A 24,129-nucleotide genomic window follows, 5' to 3' on the forward strand; every position below is an offset into this window, starting at 1 on the left:
TTGTAAGAAATATTTATTTAAAATGTGTCTTTAAACATAAATACACACAAAACAAATTACGTATTAATAGGTGACGAGAGGTTCTTAGGAATCTAACCCTGTATTTCCCCTAGGAACAATGGCTCAATATTAGCCAGAACTTTAATTCAGTGTTCACAATGACTTGATACCTATAATTACTGCAAAAAACAAAGTTCAATGCATATATATAGTCACCAAACTCACAGAATTGTAATTCCTCTTCCTTTTTCAACCCTCACTCCAATATACATTCAAATCTATGGGAAGACCTGAACTGTGAATTATGACTACATGTAGAATCTTGGTCCTAAAACCACGGATATCTAAATCTTAAAGTTATACTCTAAAAGGAAAAAAAAAAAAAAATCTAAAACTGCTGTCTAAAATATTAAAAATGCAACCTCCATGTCATGATGAATCTTAAAGTAGAGTCAAAGGGTAAGAATTGTATTAAGGAAGATATGAGGAGGGACTCCTGGTATGTCACTGTAGGATCAGTACTGGACTGTAAACCACAAGGCCAGCAGTTCAAACCCACCAGAGCTGCTCCTTGGGAAACCCTGTATAGGGTTGCTATGAGTTGAAATCAACTCAACGGCACTTAACAACAACAGCTTATAGGTGGATCCCTGGATGGCACAAATAGTTAAATGCTTAACTATTAATAAGCCAAAAGCTTGGCGCTTTGAACACAACCAGAGAGGTGGCTTAGAATAAAGACCTAGTGATCTGCTTCTGAATGGTGACAGCTTTGCAAACCCGATGAGCAGAGCTACTCCGCACACATGGGTCGCAACGAGTCCAAATAAATTCGAAGGCAACTAGAAACTGCAGCTTATAGTAACTTTACCAATGAACTACCACAGATCTTTGAATAACAGCTCTTTAGTTTATAATGGCAAAAAACAAAACCCTCAAGATTACCTAGGTTTGCAAAAGAGTCAAAGACAGACCAAAATGCCTACAGAATTCTCTCACTATGCCTGCCTTGATCTTTCACCCATAAATCTCAAGTAAGTAAAAAGTAAAAATTACTAAAAGAAAAAATATGTATTTCAGTAAGCTCCTATCAGGCAGTTTCAGAAATCTGGACCCACAACTGTGTCCTTGACCTAAAATGTCCCTTAGGCTCCCAAATGAGAAATCTAGGCTCTTTGAACCATTTTTCTTAGAATAACATAACTCATGTTCTTACATTTAAAGTCTGACCCAAGTGGATTAATCATCAATAAATTTTAAAGCATTCGTTTCAAGACTCCTGCAAGTGATGAAAATTATAAAAATAAAGTAATAGTCATACATATGCTTCACTAATATACAAAATACCATTCATATATTAATAAATTTTATCTATAATGTAAAAAAGGGAGGGAGGGAAGGAGGGAGGGAAGGAGGGAAGGAAGGAGGGAAGGAAGGAAGGAAGGAGGGAGGGAAGGAGGGAAGGAGGGAAGGAAGGAAGGAAGGAGGGAGGGAAGGAGGGAAGGAGGGAAGGAAGGAAGGAGGGAAGGAAGGAGGGAAGGAAGGAAGGAGGGAAGGAAGGAAGGAGGGAGGGAAGGAGGGAAGGAAGGAGGGAAGGAAGGAAGGAAGGAAGGAAGGAAGGAAGGAAGGAAGGAAGGAAGGAAAGGAAGTTAGTTAGTTCTTGGTGTTCTTAAGAGCTGTCAAGTCAGTTCCGACTCAGTGCAACCCTGTATAGGGTTTCCAAGGAGTGGCTGATGGGTTTGAACTACAGCTCTTAAGGTTCACAGTCCAGTGCTTACCTTATAGTATCACACCAGGAGTCCATTAATCTACTTTCTTGTTGTTGTGTGCCATCAAGTTGGCCAAGAGCAGCCAGTGCATTTGAACTGCCAACCGTGTGGCTTCCAGTCCAAAATTAATCCTACAGAGCCACACTAGTGTCCTTAATCTACTTTGCTGTTGTTAAGTGTCATCAAGTCACTTCCAACCCACTATCTGTATAGGGCTTCAAAGAGCAGTTGGTGAGTTTGAACTGCTGACCTTGCAGTTCAAACCAACCTAGCGGTCCAGTGCAGTATCCTGCAGCGCCACACGAAGATTCCTAATTTACATTTGTTATTGTTATGTGCTGTTGAATTGGTTCTGACTCATTCTGAGACCTTGCGTTTCCAACAAGCAGATGGTGAGCTTGAACCCCTGACCTTACAGTTCAAACCGGCTTCATAGTCTAATGCATTAACCTTAACAGACACTAAATCTTTTACTCTTCATTACATTCAATCCTGTCAAACTTCAGAGTGAACCAAATCAGCTAAGATTGTAGCTCAGATCACTAGTCTACTAAACTATAAAGTTAAGTGTATAACATAAAAATTCTCTTCAAAATGAGATTAACTTTCAATAGTTTCCCCTCTATTCTGAGAAATTTTTATTTCCCCCTGGCAGTGGTGTAGTGTTGTAAAATCACACTAGACACCCTCATGGTCAGTTTAAACTGCAAGGTCAGCAGTTCAAACTCACCAGCTGCTCCTAGGAAATCCTATACAGGATTGTTGCCTCAGAACCAACTTGATGATACGTAACAGCAGCAGCGGCGGCAGTGAACCAGTATTGATTTCTAAGTCCTTCATTACTAAAGAGGCCGTCATTTACTAGATTGTGAACTCACTGAGAACAGGGATTCAGACTGTATTTCCAATTTAAGTCCCCAGAGTCTATCATCCTCACACTGGAACTCAATATACCTCAAAAACATTCGTTCCCATCCTTTCTCTGTTGCTGGAAAGTGCCACTGAGTCAGTTCAACTCATAGTGACCCAATGTAGGGTCTCAGAGGCTTTAAGTCTTTGTGGGAGCAGAGAGCCTCATCTTTCTTCTGCCATCTCCAGCATGGAATAATTGTTCAATAAAGGTTCGTTGCAATATTGTTTATTCCATTCAGTATTAACATTAATGACTATGCCAAAACCATGAGCAATGTAAAAATCCAAGAAATGAATTGAATTTGATTAACAAGAAATGTTGCAACATCCTGAATTTCTTCTGTTTGGCTGCTTCTCTCAGCCTACTATTACTAACATATATTTGACTGATCCTTTTTAACTACCACTAAAATACATAGTATACACACAATGGCTTTGAATTAAAAGATGTTTCCTACAGAAATAGGTCTGAACACTTTAACACTTAAGGATTAGAAAATACCCTAATTTTCCATGACATATATATAATTACATACTTATTATCGGGTCTAGCACTTTGCCATTCAAGAATTATCACACAAATAAATTCTCATTCATCATTATACATCATCACAGTAAAATACGGTTTTATCTTAACAAATTCAGACCTCAAAAGGCATAAAAAACCAGAATAAAATATACTGACACTTAGCAAGTGATGAAGACATTGATTTAGAGATGTATGATCAAGCATATCACCTGGAAATGTTAAAGTAAACATTTCATTCCGCTCAAGAGATGTGCAAAACCTGATGGGGAAACCGTTATATAATGAAGGCTACATGAGAGTTCATTTTTAGCTATTTAATAATATTTAAAATATCCTAATAAAAATAACTTCAAATAAAATTATACAATGAAATAAAAACAAAGCATACTAAATTGTTTCAGAATTAAGTCTACAAGAGAAAAATAATGCAAATGGCACATTATTCTCAAATTAGTGGTATATGACATGTGTACAGGAGATGAAGTTAAATTACAAAAATGCTAGGACCAAAAGTGCTAAAAGTCATCTGACCTATCTTATTCATTCTAGCATAAGGAAACTGAGGTTTTACAATGAGAAGTTGCTTTTTAAAAGAAGACTACACATTGGGATGCATCCCCTATCATTTATGAAACTTTGTTAAAGAAAGCAAAGAATCAATGATCTAACAAGCATTGGTCGTCTATACCCTCACTACTGCCTTTCAAATCTGAAGTTTCCTATAATTCTGCACAACTCTACCCTGAAATTACTCCCCTGATGATCCTTATGACTCAGTATTATCTCTTGTTTCCAGGAGAAAAACTGAGCATAAGTGTAAATTTTTAATACCAACATGGAAATACATCTTTAGAGAAGGACAACTCCCCAAATAGAGCACTCGAGTTTAGAACAGAGGGTTTCCAACAGTCATGTTTTCATATGGAATAGAATACAATATATATAACAGCATTGTTTTCATATGGAACAGAATACCATATAAATTGTGTGTTGCTTTTAAACTTTCTGACTGTGACTCACAGTAATAAATAAATTTTATCTTTTGACACAGTATATCTAAAATACACATACATGTATTTTTGCAAAGTTACTTAGCTTTCCAGAGTCTGTTTCATCATCTTTGTAAATGAGGGTAAAAATAGTACTAACATCAAAAATAATTGTTAAGAAAATTAAATCCATAAAATAATTTGAAGTCAATGGTGGTTGTGTAGTGAATTATTTAATGTCTCTTCTAGCCACAGCCTTTGAAAACTCCCACCAAGTAAAGACCCACCCTGATGGGTCTAGGTAAGAGAAGGTGGGGAAGATGCTGATGGATCATATGATTCAGTTGTTGAGTGACTGCTAACAAGGTTACAAATAAAACTTCAAACTCTAATGTGGGTATAAAATACATCATCTCAGAAGTAGGAGAAGGGTTCTAACCACTATCAAAACAGAAAAACTAAGAGTGGTGCATGTTTTGGATCTCTGAGATCTGGGGATATTGACCCTCGTCAACCCAGGGACAGAAAGTTGTGACACCAAAGGAATGGCAGAGCAGCAGCAGAACAAGCCCTCTAGAGCACAAGACAGCCAGCACAGAAGAGTGATCTGAGGCAGGAGGCTTCCTTGCAGTGTAGGGTGCCCCCTCGCACTGAACTGAGGGAGCTAGGTTTGCTGACCCTCACTCAGAGACACAGCCCAGTGCCCTTAGGCTAGGGCTTACGGTGGAGTGGTGTGTCCTGCTGGCATCTGTCAGCAGCCCTAAAAGTGCTTTGTAGCATTGCGTGGGCAGAGAGGCCTGCCTGTGGGCACCGCTGAGAGATTGTCTTGACTGGAAGAATTGTAACCTGAGCTGTTTCTGGATCCTAATAAACCCAGTACTATGAGTATGGCATCTGAGTTCTGTGAGGCCCTTACACTGAATTACTGAACACCGGAGGAGTTGGTTGGCGTCTTCACTTTTTTTTGCAGTTATAATCGTATATTGTTGTTGTTGTTAAGTGCCATTCAGTCTGTTCCGACCCATATATTAGCTGCCATTTAATAATGTTGCTAGGGACTACATAAAACCACAAAGTACTAATCAACGAAAACATAATCTAAGAAATCTGAGACTATATCTCATTTATAAAAACCCAAAATAGAAACAAATGGGAACCTTTGGAAGTAACAATTCACAACAAGAATTTAAAAAATAAATTTTTGACAGCTATCCCCTGCTGTAAACTTATCCCATAAACTGAACAGAAAAAAATATATGCAAACAATAAAATGCTCTTTACCCTGGAAAGCTTAACTATTCAGTAACAGATAATATATATATGTGTGTGTTGTTGTTGGTAAGTGCTGTTGAGTCTGAACCTTGTGATTCAAACAGACTTGCGGTCCAGTGCTTTATCGCATAGCACCACGCCAGGACTAAATATATATACATGTAAATATTATAGTCACTAAAAGTAGGAACATTTGAAAGTTTTGTAGAAGCACAGAAATTCTTTAAGTATATTGTTGTTGTTGTTAAAAAGTGCTGTCGAGTCGGTTCCGACACACAGCGACCCTGCGTAGAGTTTCCGAGGAGTGACTGGTGAGCTTGAACTGCTGGCCTTCTGGTTCAAACGACTTTACAGTCTGGCACATTAACCCACAGCATCACAACAGGACACATCTAAGTGTATTAGGTGAAAGTTAATAATAAGTACTTGTACACAGTTTGGTATACTATTTAAATAAGTAAAAATACATGGGTATGGAATTAAAAACAATGGAAAGCTGTGTTAGGTTTTTCCATTTTTTTCTTTTGATGAGATTACTGTTCTTTGTTCTTCCCACAACAGAGACAGTTGGTTCAAAGAATTCAGATCAGTTTCACTGTCTTCTTCTTCCTCCTGTTATTGTTGGTGCTGGCAGGAAATCCCAAGTATGCCAAGTAAAACTGTTTCATAGGGTTTGCAAGGCTTGTGACCTTTAGGAAGATTGTCAGGCTTGCCTTCCAACATGCTTCGAGGTGGTTTCAAACCACCAACCTTTAAAACAGTAGTTGTAGTTGAGTGTTTAACAGATAATATTACCCAGGACTCCTTTGATTTTTGGCACTGTAGGTTTAGCACTGGGTTGTTATCAACATGATCACTGGTTCAAACCCACCAGCCTCTCCCATCCACTGGAGAAAAGATGAGGCTAGTTGCTTCTGTAAAGATTTACAGTCTCAGAAATCCTATGGAGTTCTACTTTGTCCTCTGTAGAGTAGTTATGCGTAAGAATCAATTTAGAATCATGGGTGGGACCTGGCTTAATCTATATGAGACAGGGTAAACACAAATATGGAATGATTGGAAGTTAGCCAGTAATTATAAATCAAACTATTCTTTTTGGATGCATGCTGGAGCTTAGCACACATTGTACAGACGCAGACTGAACAGCAATAGGATCTATATAAATCAGCTAAATTGGTTGTTTTGAGTTTTTTTCCCTTACTCACTTTTCGACATTTGCTTGTTAAAATTTGCTTTCTTGAAGAAACGAGACTAGAAAAATCACTCAGGAAAATTAAGATTGCTAGAAGCTAGCTTATTTCATTCACTTATCTCTTACCACTTCCTTTCCCTTATGACAATATAGAGTCGAAGAATATTCTAATTTGATATATTTTAAAAAGCTATATTATATGTAATTTTTTTAGTTTCCTTAAATTTCATTTTTCGAATACAATAATCCTCACAAGAGAAAGTACACACATTTTGTTAATCATAATTTTAAGTCCCTAATTTATATTCTTTCAAGAAGATCTTGATTCATTGTTGTTGTTGTCAAGTGTCATCAAGTCAGTTCTGACTCATAGCAACCCTACATAGGGTTTCTGAGGAATAGTTGGTAGGTTTGAACTGCCAACCTTGTGGTTCGAAGTCCAGTCGCTGATCCTATAACACCCAGTATGCACGTTTCATTCATTATACCCAATTTATATTCTTTCAAGAAAATCTTGATCCATAGATAACTTCAAAGTCATTCCTATATCAAGTTTCAGTGGGTATATGAGGGGCTTCAAAAAAATCCATGAAAAAATCCCATTATCCTTTAGTTTCATTTTTCCAGAAACTTTCTGAAGCTCCCTCGTATATTATTGTTAAGTGCCATCAAGTTGGATTGGACTCACAGTGATCCTGGTGAATTTGAACCACTGACCTTGCAGTTTAAACTATAAAGTTTCAGAATAGCAAGGCTGTCAGACAAAACACAAATATTTGCTTTTGTTGTTGATGATCATACAATGAACAGAGCATAAAGCTTATAGACCCTTGTTATGAGCCATCAAGGAAACTTTGCCATACAGGGCCCCTATGGAACACAGCAGAACTGCCCCCCACTCCCCATAGGCTTTCTAAGTATGTTAAGAAGCCCTAGTGGTGTGGTGGGCTAAGCACTGGACTGCTCACAGCAAAGTCGGAGGTTCAAGCTCACCAGGTACTCTGCAGGACAAAGATGAACCCTAAGGAGCAGTTCTATACTATGCTGGGCTCCTTTACAGATCCCTTGGCTACCCAAATTGACATTTACAGACTAAATTAAGAACAAGAACTTATAGCTAATAGAATGTCAATCTCACTAATAACAGGGATCGTAATTACAAAAAATTATCTAATATCTTTAATAATTTAAATTTCACTACCAGAAAAACTCTTCTTCGCCCCTTCTCTCTCGTTTAAGTAGAATTCTGCCCTTCATACAATGATATTTGAAAACTCCTTTATTCTGCATCTCAATGTAAAGAAAGCAAAAATCCTCACAATAATTAATAACATCAAGGAAAACAGAAAAAAAGATTGAAGTTGTCAAAGACTTCATTTTGCTTGGATCCACAATCAACACTCATGGAAGCAGCAGTCAAGAAATCAAGTGATATATTTACATTAGGCAAATCTGCTGCACAAGAGGTTTTTAAAGTGTTGAAAGGCAAAGGCGTCAGCTTGAGGACTAAAGTGCACCTTACTCAACCATGGTGTTTTCAATAACGTTACATGCATATGAAAGTTGTACAATGAACTAGGAAGCTTGCAGAAGAACCAACGCATTTGAATTATGGTGTTAAAGAATATTGAAAATACCATGGACTGCCAAAAGAACAAACAAATCTGTGTTGGAAGAAGTGCAGGCAGACAGCTCCTTAGAAGTGAGAACGGTGAAGCTTTGTCTCTCATACGTCAGACATGTTATCAGGAGAAACCAGTCCCTGGAGAAGAATATCATGCTTGGTAAAGTGGAGATCAGCAAAAAGATAGGTAGACACCCAACAAGATGGACTGACACAATGACAACAACAACAACAACAGGCTCAAACGTAAAAACTGGGAGGATGGTGAGAACCCGGTAATAACAATATGCTACTCATAAAGATGCCTGCTTTTTAAAAGAACTATACACACACTTATGGAGTCCAGGCGTGGTGCTGCGGGGTAATGCGCTGGACTACAAAGTTGGTGTGAACCACAAAGTCAGCAGTTTTAGCTCACCAGCCGTTCCTCGGAAACCCTGTACAGGGTCACTATGGGTTGGAACCGACTTGACGGCACTGAACAACAACATATATATTTGTAATTCTAAAAATATTCAAATATTAAAATGGCTTTAATAACATGCTTTAAAAATAATACCCCTTTTTTTAACTAAACAGTTATGTTAAAAGCACCTTACCCAAATCTGAATAATTAATCCATGTATCTACCTCTCCCTTCTACTTTGTAATTCCCAACATCCTTCATTCCTGATATAACCATTATTAAATAAGATCCTATCCTTTCCAAAGGAGCTCTGGTAGCGTAGTGGTTACAAATTGGGCTGAGAACTGCAAGGTCAGCAGTTCAAAGCTACCAGCTGTTCCGCAGGAGATAGATGAGGCTTTCTGATCTCGTAAAGATTTACAGCCTCGAAAACCCTGTACAGGGTCATTATGAGTCGGAACTGACTGCACAGCACATAACAACAAGAACAACATCCTATCCAATGCTCTGAACATCTCCCAGCTAAGCCATTCCCTTTCCTTATTCCCTTCACTCTTAAACTATCCTCTCTCTAACCTCCGATCCTCACATCCTTGCTCCTCTCTTTAAATTGTGGAGGCACTAAATCACTCATCCCTCACTTATATACAAAAACAAAACATTAGAGCAGTGGTTCACAACTGCTCTCCACTCACCAATGCAGCAACTTGACTATTCATATTGTTCTAAGCTGCTTTTCCTTTTTTAAAATACTGGAGCAGATCCTGGCTCCTCTACTCCAATAACCTTCCATCTAAGACACTTGCATGTCACCACTCGGAAGTCCAAGTTCTCGGCTCGAAATCTTTTACCTTTTTATTTCTTCTACTTCTTCTACACAATACTCTAACTTTACTAAAGCTTTCAGTTCCTCAAAATAGCTGTCAATTCTATGTCCCTGCATAGTGGCTACAAGTTGGGCTGCCAATGTCAAGGTCAGCAGTTCAAGACTACCAGTGGTTCCACAGGAGAAAGATGAGGCTTTCTGATACATAGATTTACACCCTCGGAAACCCTGTACAGGGTCACTATAAGTTGGAACCGACTCCTCAGCACATATCTACTACCACCTATTATTTTATGTTTATTTTTTTCTTGTAAAATCTATTGTGGCCATTAAGTGCTGAGGTATAAAGTGTGCTATAAATGTAATGCAATTTTCACCTCAATTCGATGCTTATCTATCTGTTATATGGCTATAGGCAAATTATTAACCATCTCTTGAGTCTAAGCTACTTCATCAGCACAGAGGGTAATACTTTGCTCACGTGGTTGTCAGAGTATGAAATCTAGCCATGTCTGTCAAGTAGTAAAGCCTTTGACAGGGTCCTCTGTCCTGGGTATCGCTCCACCAATTACCCACCTTTCATTAAATCTTCGCTCTTAACTCTTCACTACAGACATCATCTCAGCTCACAATTTTAACTCCTAACTTCCCCCTGAAAGAATGTAATCTCCTCGCTGCCTCCTCCACTTCACTTCTCATGTTCTCTTTGTTGTTGTTAAGTGACGTGAGTCAGCTCAGACTCACAGCGACCCTGTACAGGGTTTCCAACGAGTGGCTAGTGGGCTTGAACTGCCAACCTTGTAGTTAAGAGTCTAACTGCTTATCCTACAGCACTACACCAGGACTCTACCCTAGAACAAAATGATTCCTGCACCCACTACTGCCCCCCAAAGGTTGAGAGTCTAAGGTTGAGAGTCTAACAGTTAAACCTTTTTTTTTTAAAGTATGACTAATGCAAGCTTTCTATAATATCTAATACTTATGGGTAAGGTGCTCTAAGATGTTGACTTATATTACATGGTTTTATCCAAATAAACTATATTTGAGAATCAGAAATTTTTGTAATCCTTTAGCACTCCAATGTTAATGTGGGTAATAGAGGTTCTTTCAAAACAAAAATTACTAATCAAATTTCTATAGCCAGTGTGGTGTTTACAATTAACATCATTCTGTGATTAGTGCTGACTGTAACTTTAAGACTTAAGCAAATCACAAAGCCTTTCTTTATATTTGATTCTTCATCTGTAAAACTAGGATAATATGCCTCTACTTCAGAGGGATGTTAAGATAAATGTAAATTTCCCTCCTCTTTTGATTAGAGATAAGAGAATATTAAAAAGGACTTTTAGTTCAGAAGAAAGGTACTATGTTGATGAAATAACTATGTTGTTTCCATTTAGCCTGAAAGTGGGTTGGGTTACTTTTTAAAACAGGATTATTGACTTGCTTGAAAATTATTTTTCGGTTTATGTTAAAAGCAAACAAATTAAAACTGAACTAAAAGTAGCTGTCTTCCTGTCTTGCCCAACATGGAGGAAAATGTTTATAATACAGATTTATATTATTTTTCTGTTTGCTGGTATTTTTCGATTTTAAATGTTTCTGAAAAACTGTCTTTTGGTGTCTTTCTTCTACTATCACCTAAAAGTGTTGCAGTTTCTCATTTTCTTTCCATTTTTACTTAATATTCTCTATGGGCAGTTTTCCACTTTGGTGGCAAAGTGGTTAATCACTTGGCTGCTAAACCTAGAGTCAGCAGTTTGAACCCACTAGCCACTTACATCACTTAAAATGATGCTTTTCTTTCAGCCTACAGATAAAGCTTAAAGCTGTTTCTTCTCATTAAATGTCTTTACTGGTTGAAGAGGGTTGCGGTGAAGAATTGTTGTTGTTGTGTGCCGTGGAGTTGGTTCCAACCCACAGCGACCCTGTATAGGGTTTCCAAGGCTGTAAATCTTTACGGGAGCAGAAAGCCTCATCTTTCTCCAGCGGAACAGCGGGTAGTTTCGAACTGCTGACCTTGTGGTTCTCAGCCTGATTCATAACCACTACGCTACCAGAGCTCCTAGGGTGAAGAATAAGGAAGGGTAATTCAATGAATAAATTTTCTTTGGAATCTTAATCGTTTTATCTGAAAAAACAATTGTTCTATATGTATTTTTTCCTTAAATATCAGTGTCATTAATGAAATCAGTACAACTACTGGTCTTTCCTCATCCCGTACAAAAAAAGGATGAAGAAAATGAAAGACTTAAGAAAGCAATCTGTCCACAGGGTTTATGACCTAATAATGAACCACTGTCTCCACTAGCCTGAGACCAGAACTAGATGGAGCCTGCCTACCACTACTGACTACTCTGATTGGGATTTCAATAGAACGTCCTGAATAGAGTGGGAGAAGGATGTTGAACAAAATTCAAAACCATAAAAAAGACAAAACTTACTGGTCTAAAACCTCCAAGACTACATCCCACACCCAGAGATTAGATTTCAGCTAATCAATAAACATGTAAGGTGAATAGTAACACACATGAGGAACATGCTTTTCAAAACAACTAACCTTACAAGTGTGAAAGAGCAGCATCTGCCCAAAAACAAAGGTCAAAAAACAGGAAGGAGCAGAAAACATTGGCAAATGGAAATGAGGAACCCAGGGAGGAAGCGAGAAGAGGGCTGGTTACATTGAGGGGGTTACATCCAATGCCACAAAACAAATGTGCATGAACTGTTGAATGGAAACTATTTTCCTCTGTAAAACTTTCACCCGAACCACAATAAAATGTTCCAAGAACACCTGACCCCACTTTCCTTAAAGCGTCCCTTCAAATACAACCTCTAAGGCTCATCCCTGAGCCTTGAAGAACTTCATAAGCATTATACTCATCACGGTTTAGTGGATCTGTTTCCTGTTGGGCAGTGAAAGCAGTTATCAGGTTTTACTTATCGTTGTATCATCCCAACCCTAAGTGTCTAGTGGACACTCAGATGTCATGGAACTGAAATTCTTAAAGAGAAATTACAAATGGTATCTGTTTCAATGTATCCTTAAAAATATAACAAATGTGTACCTCAGCAACTAACGTTTTGCAATGTTAAGTAATGTTTTTCATATATTGTCAATGGGGAAAAGTTCAGAATTGATATTGAATTCCAATCTCACACAGTATCAATATGATTCCTAATAAATAGATGTAAATAACAGTTTGGTAACTTTATGCTGAGATTTATAAAACATTTTGATGAGATGAAAGGTAATTCTGAAAAAGTGGTATCATAAAAGTTAATGATTCACTGAATTTCAACTAAATTTTTAATAATCCTACTATATATGCTGGAGGATAAGCATGGGCCTGCAAGGTCAATTTGAACTGTAAGGTGGGTAGTTCAAGCTCACCAGTTGCTTCTCAGAAACCCTATTGTTGTTGTTGTTAAGTGCCGTCGAGTCGGTTTCGACCCGTAGCGACCCTGTACAGGGTTTCCGAGGGTGTAAATCTTTACGGGAGTAGAAAGCCTGATCTTTCTCCCGCGGAGCAGCTGGTAGTTTCGAACCGCCGAACTTAAAGTTCGCAGCCCGATTCGTAACCACTACGCTACCAGAGCACCTATATACAGGGTCGCAATGAGTTGGAACCTACTCCGCACTTAACAAAACAACTGTATTATACCAATATGGAAAAGTGGTTAACAAATATACAAACTCCTCAACAACATGGTTAGGTTCCAAGGACTAGGTCATTGACATATAACCTTCACCAGCACAGCCATCTTTACTCTCACCTCATACCTCAGCATTCGTTACTGCCAGATATGTTGTTTATGCACGAAATATTCAGATAGATTTTTTTTTTACTATTGTCATAAATGCAAAACATTGGTAACAATATAGTTGATTAATGAAGAGTAGAAATATTGTGTACATTTAAGGAAGTAATCCCTATTCATATGGACAGACCAAACAGAATATTCCTAATCATATGCATTACATTAATATAATGATATTTAATACTAAGTACAGCCAGGAAAGCATTTCTGCTATATTCCAAGTCATAATAGAAAGATAACCTAAAATGTAGAAATAAAATTATTAAACTTATGTTTTAGATTATAATATAATTTCTAATTACTCTTAAATGTAGTGAAGCTTATTCTTTGTACTCTAAATGTAGGAGGCAAATTCCTTGCAAGATAATTTAAAAATTTCAGACACTAGGAGGAAATTTCTACAAGTCAACCCTAAAGCAATAGGGAAGATGAAACATTAAAGGTGGGTTTCAGAAACTAAAAAGTAAACCACTTAGAATTATAGAACTTTTTAATTAAAAGGATAAACAAATGCAGCACTCTTACCTTAAATTATCAGAATTTTAAGCCCAATTTTTGGAGCAGAAACATATGAAACTTTACTTCCATATTATGGGCAAAGATTAAGAGACTACCATTACATTTCTCATATTTATTAAGATTGTATCATTTTTCCCTAATCTCAGAACATGATAACTACATTGATTTTCTTATGCTGATTCATTCTTGCATTCTCCAGATAACCTGTTTGACTATGAGGCTTTGCTTTGTTTTTAGGTCACTGAATTGGTTTTGATTTGCTACTTCTTAAATATTCTCAGCCTTTATCTAAGAATATTTCCTCTACTCCATTATATCTACTCTTTCAGAATTTCTGTTAGTTGTATGTGTTTATTTTCCTCTTCAGGTCTCTTAATCTTCCTATTTAACATCTCAATCTCTAGGTCTATGGACCTGAGTTTTTAACCTTTTGTACCATGGATCTTTTTAGCATTCAATGATGTTGATGGCTCTCTGGTTCCCTTCTCTAAATTAAATCAATTATGCTGAGAAACTTACACAATTTTTAAATTTTTAGAGTAGTATATATCTAGTTCTTTGTTAATATTAAAATCTAGCAAGGGGAGTGCAAAAAATGGTGTGGTGGAGACCTCTGACCTTGTCTAACTTTAATTAAGAGGAGAGGGAGGAAATTACCATCAGAAGCTATAAGCCCAAGATTTATTCCCATGAGGCAGAGGTCAGACATGCCTCCTTTCTTCAACCTTTCAAACAGTTCTGACACCAACCATTCCTCTTCTCAATGCACCCTCTACTTCTCTACTTAGTTTTGTAATTCACTGTAATGGCCCCACAGAACTCTCAGACAACATTCAAGATGACGTGGTTTACTAGTTCCCTCACAAAGCGACAAGGGCTACTCCACTCCACCAGCAAGCTTTCTTGCTCCATGGACAGTTAAGTCCACTAAGTCATCTTGCACCAGTCTCCTGGTTATACTGCATCCGCTGCTCCTCACTATCACTAGCTAGGCTCTGGTGTTACAGCATTCTCTCACCTGGGCCTAGGAAATTCTCAGCTCAGGGACCAAAGGATAAGCTCTGCTCCCATCTCTTCTTGGTGACAGTGGTCCTCCACTCCATGCCCTGGGATTGACTGTTTTATTAGGCCTGCTGCTGTTAGGTATCATCGAGTTGGTTCTAACTCATAGCAACCTGATACACAACAGAATGAAACACTGCCTGGTCAGTCCTGCACCACTCTCACAGTTATGTTTGAGGCCACTGCTGTTGCCAATGTGTCAATCCACCTTGTTGTAAGTATTCTTTTTCGCTGATGCACCACTTTGCCAAACCAAGTATGATGTTCTTCTCCAGGGGACTGTTTCCTCCTGATAACATGCTTGAAGTACGAAACAGAAAGATGGCCATGCTGGCTTCCAAGGAGTATTCTGGCTGAACTTCTTCCAAAAAAGATGCTTGTCCTACACCTATGGAAGCAGTAGCTCAAAAGAGGGAACAAGTCCTTACAGCAAGAATCATTCCCACCCCCTCCACACACAGAGTAGACAGGGATGGACAACTTGGACATTGGCTACCCAAAAGGGGGGGTGGGGGTTGGCGGGGGGCTACAAAGGCAAGAAACGACTGGCTTACAAGCTTTCAAGAGGGAACCTAGACCCAGAGGGCCTGGAGGAAGGTAGAATCTCCAGTGAGTAGTATTCAATCTGACTAGGCAGGGCTGATGCAATGAAATGCAGACAGGTCTCTTGTGATACAATAGTGAATAACTGTTATCAGGACTGATTGTGAGGGCCGGAAATGTAAAGGTGGACGTTTTATAGCAAGGAGGGGATTGATTGACTTTTCAGTCTAGGAGCGGAGGTCCCTAGGACCATCAAGGGAGAAGAGCAGAGCGCGGGACCCTACCCAGAGAAGCAGTGATGCCTGAAATGGAGCCAGAGATGATGACGTGGAGCGATGGAGCAGCTGGAGACTCTAGACCCAGAGAGGAAAGCGACTGTGTGCTGAAGACCTGGGGGGTACGGGGGAAGGATTGCATGGAGGGGATTGTAACCATGGCAATGAGAGGATATAAGATAGAATGAATGTAAAACTAATGTTCTCCCATGTAAACTATCACATAATTCACAATAAAACATTTAAAATAAATAAACAAACAAACAAACAGCCTCCTCAATTACAACCAACTTTATGGATTGGTTGTAATTTATACATACAAGCATATACATTTTGAAATCCTAGTAAAACCTAAACTACTCCCTATTTAGTCAGTGGTGTCCTTCCTAGTAATTAAAGTAATTGCAGTTCAGTGAATTACTTTAAAAAAAAAGAAAAGAAAAAGAAGCTTGTTCTTTTGACAATCCATGATACTTTTAATAATCTTTTCGAAAACCATAATTCAAATTCATGAATTCTTCTACATTCTTCCTTATTCATGGTCCAACTTTCACACACATATGAGGTGAATGAAATTATCAAAGTGTGGGTCAGGGGCACCTTAGTCCTCAAATGGGTACCTTTGCTCTTGAACACTTACTTTAAAAGAGGTCTTTTGCAGCAAATTTGTCTAATGCAATATGTCATTTGATTTTCTGACAGCTACTTCCATGAGTGCTGATTATAGACCCAAACAAAATGAATCTTTGACAACTTTCATCTTTTCTTCATTTATCATGATATTATTTATTGGTATACTTGTGAGGATTTTTATTTTCATTAAGCCAAGTGGGATGGCAAAACTGATTAATCCTCTTATTAAGAGTTCCACATACATTATTTGCATGGTTCTAAGGAGCTCTGGAAGCGTAGTGGTTACGAATCGGGCTGCTAACCTCAAGGTCGGCAGTTCAAAACTACCAGCTGTTCCGTGTGAGAAAGATGAGGCTTTCTGCTACCGTAAAGATTTACAGCCTCGGAAACCCTGTTCAGGGTCACTATGAGTCGGAACCGACTCCACAGTACTTCACAACAACAACACCCCCACAAGGGTGACCTGGTGTGGTGCTGTGGGTTAATGCGCCAGACTGCAAAGCCGTTAGAACTGCAAGGTCAGTGGTTCAAGCTCATCAGCTGATCCTTGGAAACCCTATACAGGTTGTTATGGGCAGTAACTGACTCGATGACACTTAACAAGAACAACCCCCATGAGGGTGCTAAGCACCTTTATTTACATGAGCAAGCTATCCAAAATCTCCTAGGTGTGCCACAAGCACACATCATCTGTTTGCATAGTCCTGCCCAGTCACTTGGTGCGAGTTACAAAGAGGATGGCTAGAAGAGCTACACTAAGTAATTTACTGCACCACAGAGTGTATCAACTGCAATCATTTCAAAGTAGTGATAGTTGTTAATGATGCTTCAAGATATTGTCAACAACTGAATAACAACTTTACTGCAAGAAAGAAATGTTGATTTTTACTTGTGACCCAAGTATCTCTAATATTTTCATGGCTTATTACCATTATGAATATAGGCAAGTTTCAGTTAAATATTACAAAAAAATATCATTTTCCCCCCATTCACAAACACTCTCAATTTAAGGAATTCTTTGTAGCAATTTATCACTGTGGCCTAGGATTCAATATTAATGAATGAACTATATTTAAGCAAAAAACATCAATAGATATTTTGTTTCAAATAATTCCGAGTGCCATACACAAAAAAATTAATCTCATGGATCTGTAATGTTTTTGGTTCTGGACTTCAAAATGGAATGCAGCTATAATAGAAAAAGAAATGCGGTATCTCCTAGGATAAGCACTGGACTGTGAATCACGAGGGTCAGTGCTTTGAGCCCACCAGTTGCTCCATGAGGGAAAGGTGAGGCTTTCTGCTCCCACAAATATTTACAGCCTAAGAAACTCTATATAGGATCGCTGAGTCAGATCTGACCCAATGGCACAAAAGATAACAAACCAAATGCTTGTTATACTATCTTGAGTATACTATCCATTTACACCATCCAGGGACTCTGTAAGCCTAGTGATTTACATTGTATCTATGACTGTATTTGTTGTTTTAAGTGAAGTTGAGTCGGTTCATAGCAACCCTGTATAGGGTTTCCAAGGAGCAGGTGGTGAGCCTGAACCACAGCTTTGCAGTCTGGTGCATTGTGGGACAAATACCATTAGGAGCAAGAGGGACCCATAATGATGTTTAGTTAAAATTCCTTGATTGACAAACACGCAATCTGAAGTCCACAGAGGCTCAGGATCACAAAATAAAAATCGGTAATAGTTAGGGTATGCAGTTCTGGTGGCGTAATGGTTACAAGTCGGGCTGCTAACCTCAAGGTTTATGGTTGTTGTCAAGTGCTGTAGAATCGATTCTGACCCTTAGTGACCCTGTATAGGGTTTACAAGGAGCAGCTGGTGAGTTTGAACTACCAACCTTGTAGTTCAAACAACTTTGCAGTCTGATGCATTAACCCACAGCACTACACCAGGACAACCTCAAGGTAGGCAGTAAGAAACTACCAGCCATGCAGAGGGAGAAAGAAGAGGCTTTCTGCTCCCATAAAGATTTACAGCCTCAGAAATCGGACGCACAGGGCCGCTAAGAACAGAACTGACTCCACGGCATACCACCACAGGAGAAGAATGGCACTGTAGGATCGACACTGGACTTCAAACCACAAGGTTGGCAGTTCAGATCCACCAGCTACTTGTTGGAAACCCTACACAGATCGCTGAGTTAGAACTGGCTTGATGGCACTGAACAACAACAGGACAAGACAATGGAGTCCTGGTGTGGTGTTGTAGGGTAAACAATGGACTTCTAATCACAAGGTCAGCAGTCCAAATCCACCATCTGCTCCATGGAAACGCAATACAAGATCACTATGAGTCGGAACCAAGTTGATAGCAGTTAACAACAGGACAAGAATGGGCCCTGGTGTGGCATTGTAGAATAAGCACTGGAATAAACTAACTGCAAGGTCGTCAGTTCAAACCTACCAGCCATTCATCAGAAACCCTATACAATGTTGCTATGAGTCGGAACTGATTTGACAGCATGCAACAGTACAAGAATGCATCTTCCAATTCCAAACTCAGTACTCTTTTTATTATACCATATTACATAAATGATGTTACAAGTTAAACAAATGATGTACAAATGGCCTTTGCATCATCACTGTATTCCTATTTACATTACTGCATTTAAAGCATTCCTTTTGACCAAAAACCACCTAAGTTTTAGAATTTTTGTTTGCTTTTAAATTTGATATTACCATCCAGCACATTCAAAAAGTAGGAACAAGACCCTCACTACTCATCACCTTTAACATAAACCCATTCTGTCAAGAATAAATAACTCACAAGCCACTCCTCAGTAACCCTATATAGGGTCTCTATGAGTGGAAACTACAACGACACTTAACAACAATGTATAAATTACATAATACTTACATAAAGCATTTATTTCAGTGCTTGTTATATGGTAAAAATCCAATTAATAAGCATGATTCATCATCAACTTTCTAGAAAACAAAGGTTTGATCATGTATTAATTGTTAAGATGTGTTGTCTTAGTGCTAAGATGGTACATAATTATTCACTTTAGAGATAAGTTTGCATATTATCTAAAATAAACTATTCTGCACGGGAGGTGGAGGTTTGTATGTTTTTAATTGGCATTTTTAATGCAGTTTGAGCTTTTACTGAAGGCTGAAGAAAATCAGACTTATACTAGCTTTCTCCCCAAATTTGACAAAGCAAGTTCAAGTTAAATAACCACACAGAAGAGGCTAGTTTCCCTTTTCCATTGGGCACTCTTTGGTCACCTACAGCTGCAGCATAAAATTACAGAACACAGTGCCTTTCGCTCTTTCCTTATCAATTTCTTCATCTATAGTCAGTTCCCAACAGTTAACACTATGGAGGAACTGTGAGTGTGTGAGTGAGTGAGTGAGAGAGGGTGGGGTTGGGGGGATGGAGGACAGGCAGAGAAGGGGAGATAGAATAACCTGAAATTAATAAATTGCCAGAGATATAAACTCATTAATTTTGAGTTTATCTACTTCCCTGTTGATGACATGGATCTTCAGATACACCACACAGCTCAAAGAGGTGTCAGAAACACATTAAAGTATTCCAACAAGCATCTGAGTCTATTCCAAGTTATTTTTCATCTTGCCCTTTTCCTAAATTAAAGTAAGCTTTCTTAAAAGGCAATTTAATCATTTACTTTTCCCATACTCTTTGTCAACCTATTTTCCTAGTACAGCTAATTATCTCAAACCAAAAATTCACAGGAAACACAATCTGAGGCACTATGAGTCCATTAATTCAACCACATATATTGAGCATCTACTGACAAGCACTGTGATGAATACAAATGTGAGGAATTATGTAGTAGGAATATAAAAACCAAACCCACTGCCATCAAGACCATTCTGACTCCCAGCAACCATATGGGGCAAAGGAAAATGGCCCCCATAGGATTCCCAAGACTAAAGCTTTCTGGAAGCAGAATGCCACCTTTCTCCTGCAGAACAGCTGGTGTTCCAATCACTGGCCTTGTGGCTAGCAGCTAAGTGCTTTACTCACTGTGCTACTAGGCCACCAATCACAGTATTGTATGAATAAAACAGCAATATAAATATGCACAAAATTCAGAGTTGATATATAAAGGGAAAGCTATAGTGGGAGAAGAAAAGTATAGTAGAAATAAAGAGATCTTTGGGTGAGAAATGATAGATTAACAAGAATCCAATTTTGGGGATATGGGTGACTCTAGGTATGATAGCATATTGGTTTTAAGAAAATATAATGCAAGATTATAAAGCTTTTAACAGGGAAGCTGAAGGAAATGAGTCTGGAGCAGGTAACCGTGCATTTATCTCAGATTTACAGATTAATTACATTCTAAGGAAATGTTCATTTTATATATAAACTATATCCATGTAAATAAGCATTAGTTGGCTTAATATGACTGATCTTCAACACTTACACTTTCTAGAACGTTTTAAAATTATAGGCATTTATATACGTACACGTATATACTAAGTATGGCGGTATATGTAAAAATAGATAGGAGGATTAAAAAAGTTTTATTAAAAATTTCCATTATCTCTTAATCTCATTTTTTCCACAAACACGCTGAAGACCCTTACTTATGAGTATATTTACACATACTCAGAATAACCTATTATTGGATGCATTGTTTTGTTGTTGTTATTATAAGTTGTCAAGTCAATTACGACGCATAGTGACCCTGTGTAAATTTCCAAGGAGAAGCTGGTGGTTTGAACCACCAACCTTGTGGTTATCAGTCCAAATGCTTATCCTACAGCACCACACCAGGACTCCACTGCTTATTCGTCATTAAATAATAAAATCACAAAGACCTTTTTTTTTTTTTAATGGAACAATACCATACCAAGTCTATTGCCACAAATGACCTAATTCTCTTTAATTCTAAAGACTAACATAATCTTAATTTGGAACTAGAAATCTTAGAACTGTTTCTGACTAATAAGAACATAAACAAAATGCTTACTATTTCAGTTCTCCAACAAAATGCTTACTATTTCAGTTTAGCCAAATTTTGATAATGATGCAGTGTCATATACAAAGAAATTGATCCTCAACTATTACATAATATACTTTTAAATGTTTAAAACTCTGTACTGAGAAGGCGTCAATAAACTACAGCATGGTATTACCTACTATATAAACATATGACTAGAGTTTTACAATTTCTATGAAATGAAAACTTGTCTGCCAAAAATCATGTGTGGCTAGCTCCTCCAGACATCAACATTTTCCTGTAGAGTATAATTACTTAACATCTTTTGAAAAGTAAGATTTTTTTTCATTGCAAATGTGTAACAGTCTAAAACATAATGTTTCATCTTATTTGGTCACAGAGTACAACAAGCCCTTAAACACAGAAGTTCCTCCATTACTTCTTGATTAAGTCTATCCTCACAATCTACCTCTAAGAGCTAGCTATCTCTCTACACAGAGACCTTAACCCTAAAATAACACAGCAAGTACAGAATTAGGCGTCTACAGGCTTTGACTGCATTGTATCACAAACCTAAAAAAGACTGAAGGTTTTCCAAGAATTGGTGGCTTTTAATTTTTTTAAAAAGGCTGAAATCAGAAGAAAAAGAATATTCATGAGTGTTAAGAACAGCCTCTGAAGCAATTAAATCCCCTTAGATTGTGGCTAACATGTGGAGGGAGAAGAAAAAAAAAACCAAAAAACAAAAAACCATGTAAGGGACAAATAAAAATCTCTATTACAGGACAGTTTTCAACTATGCCAAGGTCTTAAAAGCTTCTGCAATAATACATATATTTCTTCTCTTTCTTCATAATGTATAGGATTATAAATAAATGATTGCCATTTCAAAGCATTAGTTTATAGATTAATGATGAAATATATAAACTATGTGAACAAAAGCTACAACCCCAAGAAAGGTCATGCTTTGTCATTAAGTTAATGCACACATCATGTTGGCTGTAGCAAAACTATAAAACAAGTAAAAACTCCAATATTTTTTCCCCATGAATAGTTAAAATCTTACATGGAAATATGTGCTAAAGTACATTTATTCCTTGTTATTGCTGTCCAAACAAAACTAATATGATAACAAAGCTCCAAGGGAATATTAATCAAGTAGGGTAAATAAAAAAAAAAATTTAAATGTCTGAGTGAGGTACTTTCAAGTTGGCCTACACTAAATTACATTTAGGATTAAAAACTTGTCCCAGTAAAAATTACCATTCGGTGTTTCAAATGTCAGCATCTCTGGAATTAAATCACTGGGAATATATTGACTTTTTTAAGTGTAAATCTGTACCATCCACTGATGCTGTTGTTGTTACCACTAAACAAAAACCTGCACTTTAAATTTGTCCATGATAAGGATTTTTCTAAAAAGGCCAATTTAGAAACAAAATATTTGACATGACTGTCAATTTACATTAAACATTTGCTAGTCTATAAGCTGCAGCCACAAGAAGTATTAAATATTTTACTTTAAAAAAAAACACAAAAAACTGGTAAGTCTTTTTCTCATCTCTAAAATACAATTTGACATTCTGATTCAAGCTACTTGCCTGAAAGTAGATACCAATAAAAATTACCGTCATTCCCTTCATCAGTTTTAGCAGTTTTTCTCCTAACTCAGAGTTAGCTGAGATCAACTGCTCGATCGCCCTAAAAGTAGGTCTAATCTGCCGAAGGCAGTGAGACAGTGTACTGCACTGTGAATGGACAGCCAGGTATTTTATGAATGGAGCCAATCACGTGATCCCAGCACCTCCCCGAACTGATATTTCCCACATAACTGTGTCAACATTCTGAGAACAAGGGTACTTGTTGGTGTGTGCGTATGTTTTTCAATTTAACCTAAAACTTCTAATTCTCTTTAGTTCCTATCTCAAAGATCTGCAGCGGGCAGCCAAGCTTCGGATATTTTTTTCTTAGGAAATCCTTTCACGATGTCCAAGGTGATGGATGTTTAATTATTTTTTTATGAATGAAGAGTGAGCTATGCAAATGAGGGCGATTCACAAAAAGAGCGAGAACATGGCGGCCACTTCTGCTTCCAGCCTGCACTGACACTGCAGCAATCCACCTTCGGCTACACCCGCTCTTCGCAAGCGAGTGCGGGGGGGAGGGGGGGCGCTGCTGGGTGTTTCTCAGGCTATTTTACGTTACACAGGCCTCGGCTTTGGACTTTAAAGTTCGTTCAAAAAGGTCTGACTTGAGGAATGCGCTTTATTTAGAAGACTACATCCTGAGGACTAGTCCTTAACTCCTCTTAACCCTTTCCGACCCTCCACAGACAAACAAAACTTGAACTTAATAACAAGAAAACGGCAGGCTACTATTCTGCACAGTATCCAATCCGGTCTCAAAAAGAAGATCGTGATCGTACCACTGTGCCAACGGGTAGCGGTTAAGTTAAAGCTATATAAACATATAAAAGAACAAGAAAAATTAAAAGCAAAGTATTTCATTCGGAAAACCTAAGGAGGGCCTAATTAAGCACAAACTTCACACCAGGATCCTCGAAGTTAATGAATGAAGTCATCCACATGCTTAGCAATGTAAACACTGTTAAGTCAACAGAAATGGTCCGTTTTCATACAGCCGAAGTTACTTACATTCGGAAACTTACATTGAGACTTGTTCGTTCCCGAGGCAGACATACCCAATGCGGCCAAGGTGGACAAACCAAGAGCCCACACATCATGTGTCCTCTATCTTATTAAGTTCTAGAAAGGCTTCACTAGCACCCACCCCTTCAAAATAAAAAAAATATCTT

At 38.0% G+C, this 24,129-nt stretch overlaps 1 protein-coding gene across 1 annotated transcript in view; it reads right to left on the reverse strand.

The window, feature by feature from the left end:
* SPRED1 (sprouty-related, EVH1 domain containing 1) overlaps nt 1–24,129 on the reverse strand; it is a 109,406-nt gene that overhangs the window by 84,083 nt on the left and 1,194 nt on the right. The window lies entirely within an intron of this gene.

Source organism: Chrysochloris asiatica, unplaced genomic scaffold (genome assembly GCF_000296735.1).
Source record: "Chrysochloris asiatica unplaced genomic scaffold, ChrAsi1.0 scaffold00004, whole genome shotgun sequence".
NCBI lineage: Eukaryota > Metazoa > Chordata > Mammalia > Afrosoricida > Chrysochloridae > Chrysochloris > Chrysochloris asiatica.